Source organism: Oryza glaberrima, chromosome 11, assembly GCF_000147395.1.
Source record: "Oryza glaberrima chromosome 11, OglaRS2, whole genome shotgun sequence".
Classification (NCBI taxonomy): domain Eukaryota; kingdom Viridiplantae; phylum Streptophyta; class Magnoliopsida; order Poales; family Poaceae; genus Oryza; species Oryza glaberrima.
In genome coordinates this window covers 4,757,724-4,769,171 of record NC_068336.1, presented here as the reverse complement: position 1 = coordinate 4,769,171, position 11,448 = coordinate 4,757,724, and the positions used below count along the sequence as shown (strand labels likewise).

The 11,448-nt window shown below is 43.3% G+C and overlaps 1 pseudogene; it reads left to right on the top strand.

The window, feature by feature from the left end:
* The first annotated feature begins 3,298 nt into the window (after positions 1–3,298).
* LOC127754657 (uncharacterized) lies at positions 3,299–11,436 on the top strand (annotated as a pseudogene).
* The last annotated feature ends 12 nt before the right edge of the window (positions 11,437–11,448 follow it).

Genomic DNA, 11,448 nt, shown 5'->3' with positions numbered 1-11,448 from the left:
TCCGCTCGTCATCTCTATTTTGTCCGCGTTTTCGTCCGTCAACGCGCTAATTTGGTTGAATCAAGACTCGAGTTCGCCTGAGAGATAAACTCGAGTTCGAGCTCGATATAGGAGCGATTTCCACGGGATTTTCTTCAATTTCTTGAGGGAAAAGATAGAGTAGGAGATATAGACAAAAAAAACCCTTAACTAATTTGAGATTCTCTCCGTGGGTTTGGTTGAATCATACACGGGATTGGGGTGGCGTCGGGTGTTCTGGCTCGGCTGGGGCTCGAAGAAGCTACTGTAGCAAGAGGGAGGTAAATTACACTTCTGCTGGGACTTCTTTTCCTAGGCCTGATTGAAGGAGGACCCAAACTGGACTTTAACGGAGAAAGGAAACAGGCCAGAAACAGAGAAGAGACAAAAGGACGAGATATGAACTTTTCCATATTCAGCCCAAATCTGAAAGGGAGGATTTTGATTCCTTTTTTCAATTAAATAATTGCTGAAATGATCTTTTGTTTATTTTGTATTCATGTTCCCCGACCCCAACTGTATCTCATATGTGTTGTGTTGGCAGTAAAAAAAGTTCGGTTTGCTGGCCGGTATGAGATCATGATTTGGATTAAATCTAATTCTAATTATAAAGATATAGCTTATATTTATAAAAATACATCATTGTATCTAAATATGGACCAAAACTTTTTCTAGATCCACTGTGATCAACGGCGTATATTTTTCTTTCAATTCATGTGTTGATTTCTAAGCCACAAATGTGAATAAATATTTCTTTATTAATGTAATAAAATAATGTATAAATATGTAAACAAACATATATATACATATACATATATATACACACACACACATATATATATATATATACATATACATATATATGTACTTTTAAAATTATTAATATTTGGTGTACTTTTATTTTTTCCCGTTGCAACGTATGTACACTTTTTCTTTTTCTAGTATATATTAAAAACCGGAGACGGAGGTATACTAGTAGTATATTAGGGAACAGGCACCGGGCGGCCGACTTAGGCAGTGTTTAGTTACTTTCAAACTTCAAAAAATTCCGTCACATCAAATGTATAGAGCATTAAATGTGGACAAAAAAACCAATTATATAGTTTGCATGTAAATTGCGAGACGAATCTTTTAAGCCTAATTACGTCATGATTTGATAATGTGATGCTACAGTAAATATTTGCTAATGACGGATTAATTAGGCTTAATAAATTCGTCTCACAGTTTACAGGCGGTATCTGTAATTTGACGTTTAATACTTAAAATATGTGTCCGTATACTTAAAAAAAGACGCGAATATTAGAGAATGACCTAATATCAAATAATTAGAAGGGATGAGGCTTCGTACCCAGGTCGTCTAGCCCACCACCTTGTGGAGCTAGCCGGAAAACCCCTGGGTGTTTTACACTCAAAAAAAATTTTGGTACACGACCTTAACACGGCCTTACTCTGTTTGTCCATCTCTGAATGCACAGTATATTCGACGAGTTACACTACAACAGGAACCCCCTTCTAGCAATACATGCTTGGCAACGCATTAAGCATGTGTTGCCAAAATGCGACCATAACAACGCTTATTAGTGGGTGAGCCCAATTTGCAATAGATAATATGTGTTGCAGAACATATGTTGCAGAGATTGAGTATCTTGCAACGTCTTAGTCTACTTTGCAATAGATAACATGCGTTGCAATGGTCTCAATGCCCTGTAAAAACTTTTGGACTAAGCAAACTTATTGTTTATTTTTAAAAAATAATCGAGCGGGATATTTCTTTTTTTACATTTCGGACCTCTAGCGAGCTGTTTTATTTAAGAAATCATCAAGTGAGTTGTTTTTTTGCCATGTAAAAACTTTTGCACTACGCAAGTTTTTTTAAAAAAATAATAATAATTGAGCGAGCTGTTTTTTTACATTGTGTACCGGGCGAGCTATTTTTGTTTTTTTTAAATAATCAAGCAAGTTTTTTTTTAAAAAAAAACGAATGTGCCAGTGTTAATCGAAACCGAGACGCAACATTCGTGAAAAAGTGCTCTCCGCGCAGTCACCTAACCAACTGGTAATGTGATGCTTTTTGTTTATATGTAGGCATAACTACTAGACTATATATAGTAATTTAATTAATAAGAACCAACAGAACGATATAAGTGAATGAAATACAGTCCAGTGGGCTCAACCCAGCGCCGCCTCCTCGATCCCAACTCTGCTGGCCTCTTCCTCTCGTCGTAGCGCACCGCCGCCCTCCGCCGCCGCGCCGCTCCGCCGTCCCCCCCCCCCCCCTTCCGCTGCGTCGCGCCGCCGTCGTCCTCCGCCGCCGGGCACAGCACCGCCGGCCACCGCCTCCTTCGTCGGGCTGCCGACTGCCAACCCCAGTCTCCAAAAACGGTATTTGGAATTGGAGGCTCAACCGCTTCTTTCGAACTCCTACGTATAGCACATTATCCATGGGATAGCTACGTGATGGGCCTGATCTCCTGTCATAGTGCTAAAAGATTTTTGGTGCATTGAACCTGTTCGATGATATGGCACTATCAATGATGCAAACACCAATTAAACTTATTTAGCTATTGAGTTGAACATGATATTCTGACTAGTTCATGCCATGTACGAGCAGACCATGGACATTCGGCATTCTATTGAATGCCGCACAAACTTTCTGCTACCCTGTTAATCATGCAAAGTTGTAGTTAATAGTAGGAAAGTATTACACCAATATGTTATGCTGCTGGATTTGTTTATAAAACAATTACCAATATGTTTCTCTACATTGCCATGCCTATAGGATTTTAAATAAATTTGTGCTAATAATATTTTTACTAGATTTAGACCAAAGTGATGATCCCCTTCATTTATGTTGCCTCTTTTCCAATTAAAGGAATTAACTAAGTTCTAAATTTTCAAGAGACAAATTTATATTTATGGATTATAATATAATTTTGATACTTTATTTCTCATGTTTAACCTTGAATCATTTGTACTAAAAAAAATTCTCTCTATCATTTAATAGTCCCAGATCCTCCGTCAACGTCGTGACTTTCAACCCCGCAGCCGATCGCCAGAGGTCTCACCACTTGGCAGCGCCCCGATCTGTTCCACGTCCGCTGACGGGGTGAACGCGGGTGAAGGTGGTCTACGGTAAGGCTGCAGAACTAAGATCTGAGCCCAATCCCTGGCCTGCTCCACTTATTTCATTAGTGTATTTGTTTGATAAATTATTAGAAATGTTTGCAACAAAGCGCGTCCAGAAGGTTCAATTGTAGAATCATATTTGGTAGATGAGTGTATGGCATTTTGTTCATGATATTTGGAAGGTTTCCCTACCAAGCATAACCTACCATCAAAGAATAATGACAAACTAGATCAGTTTGAGACTCCCATGAGTAGGCAAGAATCCACTTTGTTTCCTCAGGAAAACCATTGGGAAAACCATCAGTGTACTCCTTAACTGATAGAGAGAAATTGCAAGCCCATAGATATGTGCTATACAACTGTGATACTGTAGTACCATATCTAAAGTACATATTGTCACGCCCCGAACTAGTCCCGAGAGGAACTAGCCCGTGACGCTCCAAATTAACCTGTTAATCGATACTAGTCCCAGGAAACAGTGCTGGTATCACAGGAAGACAGAATATCACAGCAACAGAGGTCTCTTTATTATAGAGTAGGAGTACAGTCATGTTGGGCTACGGACAGATCCCGAGCTCACAACTGCATTTCAAAAGGGAAGCGGAAGCCAAGAATTGGACCAAACATCACAGGCGCGATTTGGGAACTAGGCCGAAACCCTAAAACTCATCGTATCCGGCTTGCTCCTGGAAGAACTCCTCGTCAGCGGGATCCGCTTCATCTTCTTCAACAACTGGGGGGGGGGATTAAGTATATAGGGCAAGGGTGAGTACGGGAGTACTCAGCAAGCCATGGGAAATAAGTGTTTAATGCAGGCTTCAAAGGAAAGGCTGTTGTTTTTGCAATTAATTTTTATTTAAACTCCTTTTTGAAACAGCTAAATGAGTGCTTCTCAAACGACACGGATGAGACAGTGCGTCGTGTCCGGTCGGAGTATGTGCAATGTATCAGTCTTTTGAATTGATCAAGTTTGGCACCCAGCCAACAGCTTTCAAACGGCCACCCGGGCCTGGCTGATCCCATCAGCCGCAGATTTTCCAAACATCAAACCCATTCCTCAACAGCAAATTTCACAAGGCAGTAGTCAAACAAAACTACGCTAGGAATCACCTCACAACTGCCCATGACCGTGGGCACGGCTGTTCGAACAGTTTAATAACCTCTGCAAAGGGGGTACACTTTACCCACACGACATTACTAACCCGGATCATCCAGCCCATGCAGAACGGCCATGACTAGAGACCTTAAGGCTTTCATGACAAGGCGTTTCGAAAGCCGACACAGGTTCACCATATGCCAACGAGAGGGGTCCCAGACCAACACCAGATTAGGTCCCAGACCATACTGTGCCAGGAAGCCCAGGGGTCCTCCCCGACACCACCCCGGCGAATCCACATGTCTCTTGGCATCAAGGCTCCCCTGATTAGCTAATTTCTCAGCCAGGGGTGTCCCATTCCACCCATGTGGTCGTACTTGCCTTATGTTCGGATGAAATTCCAAGGAAACGGTCCTTAAGTGCAAGAGCGGGAAACCGTACACCCGGTACGTTCCCCGGTCCGCGATTTTGGAAATTCATTTAGTTCGCAAGCACCGACCCAGGTGTCGGGTTTTTCAAGTCTTTTGTAAAACCCAAGTTTTACTCATCATTGGATATTTTAAATTTGAGGGGAGGTGTTCCGATGCCCGTGCCCGAAGGCCCATGCATCGAAGCACAACAGTCGACAAAGGAGGTTTAAGTGTTCAATAAATCAAGGAGGGTAATTGCAGCAATTAGGGTTGGGGGCCGGCAGGCTATCTCGCGAGCCGCGGCCGAATTACTTGTGTAAATCCTATTCATGCAAAATTTGCGGAAAGAAATACTTAGATTTAAATTATTGGTGCAAGATGATCAAAGGTGACTTGCCTTGCTCGAGATCTTGAGCCTGATCCTCGAAATCCTCGCACTGCGGGTCTTCGGGCACCGAAACTACACGCGAAACGGGACAACTCAACAAACGGCGAAAATAAAGCCCTATTATTGACCTCTAAGCATGCCATTAGATAGATCTCGAGATTTGAGGAATTTTGGAAGTTGAACGGAGTCAAACGGACTTACGGTTGGGAAGATATTGAATTTCTAAGATTATTGGATTTTTGATCTAAAGGAAAAGGATTTATTTAAACCCTTTTTTTTTGAAAAAGAAAAGAAAAGAAAAGAAGGAGGGGGGGAATTAGACTTTCCTCGGGCGGCTAGGGCGTGGCCCGAGAGAAAGGGGCGGCTCGGCCAAGCTTAATGGGCCGGCCGGCCCAAGAAGGCGGCCCATGGCGCGTGCGGGCGGGGAAGGGAGAGAGAGAGCCGGTGGGCCGGGTCCATTCTGCGTGGTCCCGAGTGGGACCCGCTTGTCAGCGACTCGGCTCACCGTGAGCGAGGTGCACGCGGCGCGTGCTAGGGTTCGGGGAGAGCGACGCGGTGCACGCGCGCGGTTCGCGGCGGACGCGGATGCGGCGGGCCCACGCGCAGCCTCACGGCTCACGGTGGACCGCGTGCGCGAGCGGGGCCGGAGGGAGCGGCTGACCGGGGTCGGCTCGACCCGGTCTTGGCTGAGCTGGCGCCGACGTGGCGCCTACGTGGCTGCCACGTGGGCCGGCGGGAGGTAGACGACGACGTCGGCCGAAACGGACGGCGGACGACGGCGGCGAGCGGCGGAGCGCACCACGGCGATACAGGCGAAAGCGAGCACTCCGGGAGGTTGCACGGGACAAGAGGAGACGAGCCAACGGCTTGGATTTGCCGGGGGATGCTCGACGGCGGCGGATTGCGGCGGCGGCAACCGGCGGCGAGGGAAGGGGGAAACGGCGACGAGGTCACGAGGGGTCGATTCCCGGCGGTGAGAGCATCTACGCGGCTACGGGAATCCGTTGCTAGTGTCGGATTGGGCGGAGCTACGCCGAGCGAGGCCGGCGACGAGCGGGTGCTACGGAGCACGGGCGGCGACGGCGGCGAGCACACAGCGGGCGGCGGCAACAGTCGGGGCGGCGCCAGCTAGCTACGGGGAGGCTACTCGTGCTACTACCCAAGTCTAAGAGGAGGAGATGGAACGAGAAGGGAGAACGGAGGGAGGCACTACCGTGCGGGGAAGGGGGCGCAGTGACGAGAACCGACGGCGCGGGAGCGATCTCTCCGGCCTCGGGCCGGGGAAGAGGAAGAAGAGGGCGCGCCCGGAGTCCCCTTCCGCGTCCTTGCTCGTGCCGGCTCCTCCAGCACACGCGACGGCGGCGGTCGGCGAGAGAGACGGCAATGGCGCGAGCGGAAAACGGGGAAGATTGGGAGGGAAAAAGAAAGGGAGGGCGCCTGGGTTTATAGGGCGGCGATGTCGGTTTGGGGGAGGGGAACCGACATTGGACGGTCAAGCCAGCGAGCTGGCGCTTCGGCTAGCGGCCAAATCGGCGACAGGGAGGAGGGGAATGACGCCGGCGGAGGAAGAGAAAGAAAGAAAAAGGAAGGGAGAAAGGGAGCTTGTCCCTTGCCACTTTGGGAAAAGGAGGAGGGAGCGGGGGCGACGCGGCAGAGGGGGGGGCTCTGCCTCCGTCCCTTGGAGGCACGCGCGGGGAGTGGCGGGGCCGAGTCGATGACGACGGCGATGACGGCGGAGGCGGCTTGGAGCGGAGCGGCGACACGGGCGGCAGGCGCGGCAGAGGCTGACGGCGGCGGCGACCAGGCGGTCGGCCACCACGGCGCGCGCGCGCGGGGGAAGCAACGGCGCGCGGCGACGATTTGGCGGCGTCGGCGGGAACGGCAGCGGGAAGCGGGAGGGAGGGCTCGGCTCCGCGCGGCTCGCGCGCACGCGCGTGCAGCGCTCGGGCAGAGCGGGGAGAGGGAGAGAGAGAGAGAGAGCCGGGGAGGGAGGGGGAGATGGGCCGAGAGGGATTCGGCCCATCGAACCCTAGGGAGGCGAATTAGACTTTTGCGGAGGGATTTGATTTGGGAAGGATTTGGATTCGGGATTGAACTCGACGATGGCTCGGGGATTTGAGATCTGAGATGGCACGGGCACTAGACAACAAGCAAAGAAACGGATTTCGCAAATAGGATTTTTATGAGCTAGTTTTTCCGCTAGGCGCCACGACGGAACGGGCGCTACACATATTGTCCTGACATAGCCTTTTATATCTGGCGTAAAGTGTTTTGCTTAGCCTTTTATGTTTATTTGTTTTGCAGAGAACATGCTGCTGATTTGAAAAGGAATAAGCGCAAAAGGTTAACTCCAAAAAACATTGAGGACATGCAAAATGAACAATTCCCTAATTGGTTTAGAGATCATGTAAGTCTCAAAATTTAGATTTTGCTTTTCAAATATGAGTAAAACTAATGCATCTTTTGGTTTGGTGTAGATCTTGCAGTTGGAGAATCAAAGAGGTATCGATAGCATTGATGAGGATATTAGATGGTTGGCACGTGGACCAATTGAGGTAGCAAAACGACATAGAGAATTCAATACCCATGGGTATAGGTTCAGATCAAAGCGTTATGACAGGGTGACTCAAAATAGTAGAGTTGTTGTGACTGCAAAAACATCGAGCTACACGTCCACGAGTGATACCAATCCTATCCTTGGTGATATCATGTATTACGGAAGGATACTTGATATAATTGAGTTATACTACTATGGAAATTTCTCAGTTGTGTTGTTTAAATGAGAATGGGTCGATGTAACTTAAGAAGGAGTGAAAACATATAAGTTTGACTGCACACTTGTGAATTTCTCAAATAAAATTCATACCGGTGAAAAGATTGAGCATGAGCCCTTTGTATTTGCAAATCAAGTTGACCAAGTGTTTTACATTGAAGACCATTTAAATCCAGGGTGGTCTATTGTAAGGAAGATGAAACCCAGAGATGTATTTGAACTGGGCGAAGAATGGAATGATGTGGAATGTGAACCATATCATGTCAGTAATCTTGGGGAGCTATTTAACATTGTACATGATGGTCAGACATGGGTCCGAAGAGATATAGAAGGAACAACTGTCAATAACAGGGTAACTAATTAAAGGTGGGGTTATGAAGGTTGTTCTCTATCTTTCTGTCCATCATCACTGATTTCCTTATATCGTTGATATCCTCACTTGGCGAGCTCTTTATTTTTATGGCAGTAATTTTGGATGGAGATTTAATGTGATTGAGGCTTCTTCACCACAATAGCTTTACTGTGTCGTTCGCAGAGTTCCTTGGATTGTCCAAGTGATTGAGCCAGATGGATGCATTTTTTTATTTGCATATATATGCTTTGTGTAATTATGTTCTACATTAGTTATATACATAATTAGTGGTTAGATCTTATTTTTCAATATATAGGATATCATATTGTTTATATGATGAGAAAATGGAATGGCCGACTATAATTTTTGCATTTATCTGTGTTGTGTTATTCTATTTCCATCTTATACAAATACCTGCAGAAAACTATTTACATTATGAATGGCACCTAACGTGAATAAATAAATAAATAAAACGGACATCTCCAACATGAAGTGGACATAGCCTAGTGGTACTTGGCTGTTTCTACTGAATTGAGGACTCCAGTTCGAATACTAGCAAATGCATATTTTTTTTTTCATTTCTTCTCTAGTGGCGATTCCTAAAAATTTTTAAATTCTGTCGGCTTAGATTTTTGTAAATTTTAAAATAAACCATTCAAAAACATAATTTTAGAATATGTGGTTTTTTGGTTGTCCTAACATAATTTAAATAACTATTATTTTAAGAAAAAAATATGTTACGTCCAAATTTCATGCGGTCTATCCGAATCGGGTCGACAACGAAATAACACGTGGCTTTTTTGTGGTGCTAACATAATTTAAATAACTATTATTTTAAGACAAAAAATACGTTACGTCCGGATTTAATCCGAGCACAAGTGTTTTTTCGGTAGTGCTAAGATAATTTAAATAACTATTATTTTAAGACAAAAATTATGTTACGCCCGGAATTTATCCGGTCTGTCCGGACCGGGTCGACAAAAAAAAACAGGTGGTTTTTTTGGTCGTGCTAACATAATTTAAATAACTATATTTTTAAGACAAAAAAAATATATTACGTCTGTTTTTCATGCGGTATGTCACGGACCGGGTTGACAATGAAAGATTAGGTGGTTTTTGGTCATGCTAAGATAAATTAAATAGCTACTATTTTAAGACAAAAATATGTTACGTCGGACAGACCGGGTCGACAACGAAAAATACTCGTCTTTTCGGTCATGCTAAGATAAATTAAATGATTAATATGTAACGTCCGGATTTCATCTGGTCTGTCCGGACTGGGCCTACAACAAAAAAAAAAAAACATGTGGTTTTTCGGTCGTGCTAAGATAAATAAACTAACTACTTTTTTAAGGCAACAATATGTTATGTCCGGATTTCATCTGGTGTGTCCGGACCGGGTCGACAACAAAAAAAACACATGGTTTTTCGGTCGTGCTAAGATAAATTAAATAACTATTATTTTAGGATAAAAATATGTTACGTCCGGATTTCATCCGGTCTGTCCGGACCAGATTGACAACAAAAAGAATACGTTTTCGTAATGGTTTTTTGCCTTCTTCTATAGAAAGAAAAAACTGACAAGGAAAACCATGTGATGAATACACGAAAAGTTGTTGAAGCATCCAAGGTTATTTTTTATTCACCATGTCTATAAATTTCTGTTCTTTACAAAATATAACATGTATGATTGACTAGTAATTTTGATTACATTGCAGAATAAAGAAAGAGAAAAAAAATGCTCAGAGCCATGTTAGACTAGGCCAAAACCAACCAACTGCTGCTCCTAAGGTTAGTACTGTTTATTCTATTATATTTTGCAAGGGATTGACTTTGTGCATAGATTTATGTTTTGCTTTAGCACTTCAATATTTATTTTGACTGTATGCAGTTAAGATGCAAACTAATGATCGAAACAAATTCTTATTTTTACAGAAAAGACAGTGCAGCACAACAAACTTTATCGCTAACAATTCAATGGAGATAAACCATATTAAAGTTTTACTCTACACTGCTTCATAAATATATGGTCCGAATCTCCATTTGGTTTCTACTATTGTTAGAAAGTGTGTGTTGACCGTCCCTTGCAAGAAAATTCTATGGTTGAGCAGCAAAACAATATGATTGAGCATGAAAACAATGCTATGGTAATGTATAAAAATTACAGTGTTTTTAGTTGGGAATAGTTGCACTATTTTCTAACTAGTAATACTGTCTCTCTTTCATATCAGAACACAAATATCCATGTTCAGGTCAAGGTTTTGCAACTACCAACCAAGCAATCTACTATAGATAAGGTCATTCTCTTCCTATTTGTTATGTTGAACTCACTACATAGCATTATATGATCTCGGAATTGTTTGCATCTGTCAACGTTTATTGTAGCTGTTCATTACAATTTTATGTCTTATTTTATTACAGAGCAATCAAACTTTTGGCCAAAATCACCTTGGGAAACAGAGGAAGATTATTTGTGTGAAGGCTAGTCTTCACTTTTTTATTGATTGGAACTCACAGTGTTTAATTATAAAAATAACTAGATTATTGTAGTTTGTGCCAATATTTTGATATTCCATGCAGAATAAAGGAAACATGAACCAGAATGATCACATGCAACAAGGGAATAATAATTCTAATGCTTATAAGGTAAATTTTCACTTCTGGAGCCACCTAATATAGATTAGCTATAGAATTCTATTTGGTATAATATGTTTGTACTTTATAGTTAAATTATTGAATCTTGATCCAAATAACTTTGTACAGAAACAACAGTGCAACATAATGGACATTATGGATGCCAATTCATTGGAGGTAAAACTTTTAATATGATGTTCTTTTTCATACTTAATTGCTCTTTGTATAGAGATAATGCTGATGGACATATATTTATGCACCAGATTGGAACTAATGTATTCTTGAAAAGCTGGAAAAATCGAAATAAGAATGTGGCTTTGCTTCAATTGTAAGCTGTGATCCAACACGCAAAGTTGCGGGTGTTGAGCTAGGAACTGAATACTTGATGGTGCATGGCATGTAACTTAGCCGTCATAGAGCGGGTTCGCTTCATTTTCCATTGGCAAAATCTGAAGAATTGATCAGGCCATACAAAGGCTACAAAATTATTGGCAATGTCGTAGAACTTGATATTGTGTGGCCAACAATTTTTGTACGGTGCTATCCCTCAATTTCTTTAGATGTGGTCTCCTTTCTTCCAATGTTGTATCAATGGTTGTTTTTTTTTTTCTGTTACAGGTTGACAAGATAAATGGATGATGATCTGGGGCA